At 35.7% G+C, this 5,170-nt stretch overlaps 1 pseudogene; it reads right to left on the reverse strand.

Moving 5' to 3' along the window:
* Positions 1–398: 398 nt before the first annotated feature.
* Positions 399–1,675, reverse strand: LOC115275247 (annotated as a pseudogene).
* Positions 1,676–5,170: the final 3,495 nt, after the last annotated feature.

Raw genomic sequence — 5,170 nt, forward strand, 5'->3', positions numbered from 1 at the left:
TGTCTCCCCGCCCCTACCTATAACTGGGATTTCATCTTATTTCCAAACTGAGGAATGCAACAATGAAAAATTAATCACAATAAGCTACTTCAAAAAGAGAAGCTAGTACAGCTCATTTTCTTTTAATGGGAAAAATATAAATATATGCACTCTAGAATGCACAATGCTCTAGTCACTAAGACATTCAAATGGGATCCTGAAGAACATAGGCAAGACCAGGCTGTGGTAAAAGAGGAGCTGAGATGCTGTGCAACTGTTTAAGGGTTCTTGGCCTTGTATCTCTTGGCCACTAGGTGAGTCCTGACATGGGAGAAGATTTTAGTTACTGCCAAATGGAAATGCAGTAACTGCTAAGTTGACTTAGTGGTGGCACACATGAACCAAAAGCTAGAAAAGTACTAAACACTGCTGAGAACATCCACCCCAGGAAGGATTTAACCTTCCAGGAGCTTTAAACAGGCATCACGCCCAGCACTCACATGGCTGACCTTTTGTGTCCATTTGGCACAGCAAGTGGCAGTGTCTCTACAATAGTGATGCAGCCCCTGAAAGTGGCTTTCACTATCTTGTCCATGAGGGCTTTGATTCCTTGAGCTCGAGCTTCCCATTTGAATACACCCAGAGGTCCATGGCACACAATCTGCTTAGGCCCAGTAAATGCCTCAGGTACTTCTTGCTGCTCTCAGGACCTCCCAAGCCCATTCAGCCAGCAAGTATGCCAGAGGCCACTGTGCTTGGCTAGTCTTAGCATTCTCATTAAACTTGTCTGCAGTGACAAAGTCAATAGGCAATGTAATCTTCACATCATTCTTCCAGCTTTGGGCATCAGGTCTTTGATGGTCTTGCCCTCTCATTTGTCATCAAAGCAGAAAAGTGGCAATGTCCATGTAAGGTGTAAACACCTTAAGGAAGGTAAAAGCCATTTCAGCACCAATAATCATCTCATTGACTTAGTCCAGCATATTACTGTTCAGTTAGATCTTGACTGTAACTTTAGGCCCACTCAGGATGGCCGGGAAGGGTTACTGGGCTCTCCAAGGCCTTGGCAAAGTAATTCAGTTCCTTCTTCATCAGCAAACTTTCAGCATTCTGTGGCAGACTGACTCCCACATGTCAACTGTCGGCTTGGTGAGCAGTGCCAAAAGTATCATTGATATAGACATCCTCTAGCTTGAAAAGTGAAGCTCAGAAGCCTTCTGTTTTAGCTGACTCAGCTTTAACCCTATTACCAGAAATATCTTTTGGCTTGGCTGACAGCTTTAACCTTATTCCCAGAAATATCTTTTGCCTTCCCTTCTTCCTTCACATGAAACCAAAGGTTATGCAGCAAGATGACAGACTGAGAAACAGGATCAACTCAAGCTTTCTCCACTTCCAGGCCTATACAGCTGTTCAAGAACAAAATCTTGGCTCAGCAGAGATTTGAATTCTATAGCAACTGGCTCCAAAGAGTATTTGTCAGCCATGGACATACCATCACACCAGCCCAGATGGCTTATAAGAACAAGGGACGTGGCTCCATTGTCCAAGTAGAATTTGATGCTTGAGGTGGCACCCTTGATTCTCTGGTTGTTATCTGGTTGTTCTTCACAGGTATGTTGAAGTCCATTCTCATGATGACCCACTTCCCCTTCACGTCCAGTTTGTCATGAGTCAGCTTCTTAGAAAGCGACATCTTCTTTTGCAAAGTATCTTTTCAAAACTTTCACTTTTTATTAGATTTTTCTTTATGAGATTGATTTGTGGTGCTCTTTATATATTCTAGATAAACCCCCTTTGTCAGATTTATGCATTATAAATACTTCGTTGTAGCCCATGGTTTGCCTATCCTATTCATTTTCTTAATGATTTCTTTTGATAGAACTTTTCTCTTTAATATTGGTAAAGTGAAAATTACCAATTTGTATAATGACTGGTGGTGTTTTTGTTCTGTTCAATAAAGCTTTGCCTACTCAAGGTGACAAAGACAATTTCCTATATTTTCCTCCAGAAGATGTATGGTGGTGGATTTTATATTCAAGCATTTGATACATTTTGAATTAGTTTAACTTTGGTGTGTGGAGTGTCATATAGAATTGATCCAGCATTATCTGTTTAAAGAGACTTCTTTTGAAAGGATTTAGTTTAGCACCTTGGCTGAGAATAAGCTGACTCTCTATATACTTTATATCTGTATCTATATCTATATTTAGACTCGGTATTTGGTTCTACTGATTTATTTGTCATTCCTTATACCTGTAGTATAGTCTTAATTAATGTAGCTTTATTACAGTTTAAAAAAAATTATGAACTTAAAAGAATGTTTTTCCCTTTTATTCATTTTAAAACTCCCTTTGCTAATTTCATTTTAATTTTAGAACAATTCATAAGTTTCCTTCAAAAAACTTCAGGGATTTTGACTAGAATTGAACTGAATCTGTAGACCTCTGATTGCTTTTAAGATTTGTTACTTTTTTCCCCAGTAATTTTAGTATAACATATCTCAGTATATTTTTTTTATTCTATGCTGCTTGAGTTTTATAGAACTTCTCAAATCTCAGCCTTGAATATTCTAATTAGTTTTTTAAAATTCTCAGTCACAATCTTTGCAACTATTGCTTCTGCCTAATTAACTCTTTTCTAATTCTAAGACTTCAACTGCATGTTTGTTAGATGTTTATACCATATTTTAATTATCTACTATGATCTCCATATTTTTGTAGCTCCTTGCTTCAGTTTGGAGATTTTGCTTGATCTATCTTCTAACTCACTTATTCTTTCTTCAGCTACACTGAATCTGATGATTAAACTCAACCAGTCAGTTTAATAAGATCTCAACTACTGAAATCTTTTTTTTTTAACATTTATTTATTTTTGAGAGACAGGGATAGACAGAGAGCAAGTGGCAGAGGGGAAGAGAGGGAGGCATAGTATCCAAAGCAGGCTTCAGGTTCTGAGCTTAAACCCAGGAACTATGAGAGCATGACCTGATGCTTAACCAACCGAGCCATGCAGGTGTCCCTCAACTATTGAAATCTAAACTTGTTATTTTAAGCTGTAAAATTTCCAATTTTCAAATGTTCCTGTTCTCTGCTAAAATCTTCCATCTTGTCATTTAATTGCTGAGTATATTAACTAACTTAAAAGGTATGTACTATCACTGGAATACATGGTTATTCTCTTCATAAATCTCAGTTGCCTGATTTTTCTCTTGTTTTTTGGCCAATTCTTAAATTCTTTAAATTATTAAATATCACATTTATATCAATCATTGGAGGATGGCCATCGCCATCTTTTTCTAGAGAGGAATTATTTCTATTATCATCAAGCATCTGGGTGCATCACCATAAATCCAGTCAGAAATTTAGATTATTTCATTTTATCTTATTTTATTTTATGTTTATTTATTTTTGAGAGGAAGAAGGAGACAGAGAAAACAGAGGAGGGGCAGGTAGAGAGGGAGACACAGAATCCAAAGCAGGCTCCAGGCTCCAAACTGTCAGTGTAGAGCTGGACACCTGATGCAGGGCTCGAACTCATGAACCATGAAATTATGACCTGAGCTTAACTGACGGAGCTACCCAGATCCCCCCAAAATTGAGATGACTTTAAACTGGCAGTTATGAGAAGTGGTCTAGTTCCCCTACCCTGTTACATATAGAATGTAACAACTTTATATATCAACAGAAAACTCAGATATTTATAAGAATTGTTAACTCCACATTTTCCCAGCTATGTGAAAAGTGTCAATGTTTTGCTCAGTGTCTTATCTTCTTACCAATGCTTTATCATTTATCATTATTTTTAATAAAAAAGTGGCTCCAGACCCTGAAATAATCTTCTTTGGTGTTCCTCATTTTTGGTTCTAAATGCACTGGTAGTTTTTGTGTGTGTGTGTCTTAAAATAGATATTTAAAAACATATTTTCCTAGCTTACTTAGTTGTTCTTAGCAAAAAGGCTGTTCTTAAATGTCCTAGATAGTCATTGCTAGAAAAAGAATTTATCATCTCTCTTTAAAAGTAGATTTTTTGCAAGTTACTCAACCAGCTTTAAAAATATATATTAAAATATCATTCTCTCTGATAAATTTAGAAAACACAAGGTTTTCCTTATTTAGATTCAGTTAATTTACATCTGGAATCTTTGGGATATGTCAATTTTTAGCTGATAATTATGGACATTGCTTGATGATAAGGCAGGTGTGACCCATAAGTGTAACTTACTGGGAATAAAACAGAGTGCTGTGATTAATTGATGCCTGCGTTTACCCCTGAAATGTATATGCACAAAGTATGCCCAAACCAGTATAGCAAAAAATGAAAAAAATGAACTGAAATTGAACCCATTACCCATAGAAGACAAGACATATCTTACAGTCAGAAGATCACTGGACTGATTCCCTTCTAAGACAAAGCCGTCTACATCCTCATGAGGGAGTATAAGAGCAAAGAGAATCTCTACAACATAACACCAACAGTGACTAGGATAAAACCCAAAATTAATTGATATGGAAAGACCTAAGAAATGTGATTCACTTTTCAGAAAAAAGACAACAGATATGAAACCCAAATGACCCAGATTTTGAAATTGCCATGATAAGGACTTTACAGTAACTATTATAATTACTACCATTATAACTTTTATAACAAATACATATGGAATGAATGCAGAAATAGAAAATATCACCACAGAAACAAAAAATATAAAAAACAACTAAATGAATTTTTAAATATGAAAAGTGCAATATCCTAAATAAAAAGTTCACTTGATCAGATGAATAAAAGAATATACATAACAGAGGAAGATGTCTGCAAACTCAAAGACAGATGACTAAAATCTACTCAAACTCAAGAAAACAGGGGAAAAAAAGAATGAATTAAAAAATTAAAGAGGACTTAGGCACATATAAAAAACAGTAAAATATCTAAAGTAAATAGCGTTGGATTTCCAGAAGAAGAAGATAAAAAGATTAGGGCACAAATAGATTTCTAAAAACAACATTTGAAAATATCCTAAATTTGATGAAAAACATAAACTTGTAGAACCTAGAATCTCAGTAAACTTCACAGGATGAATTCTAAGAATATCATGTATAGATAGTAACCAAACTGCAAACTGCAAGATATTTCACACAAAACTAAACATATTATATGGAGAAGGGTAATAACTTGAATACTATAGATTTCTCAT

This window comes from Suricata suricatta, chromosome 12 (assembly GCF_006229205.1).
Source record: "Suricata suricatta isolate VVHF042 chromosome 12, meerkat_22Aug2017_6uvM2_HiC, whole genome shotgun sequence".
Classification (NCBI taxonomy): Eukaryota; Metazoa; Chordata; class Mammalia; order Carnivora; family Herpestidae; genus Suricata; species Suricata suricatta.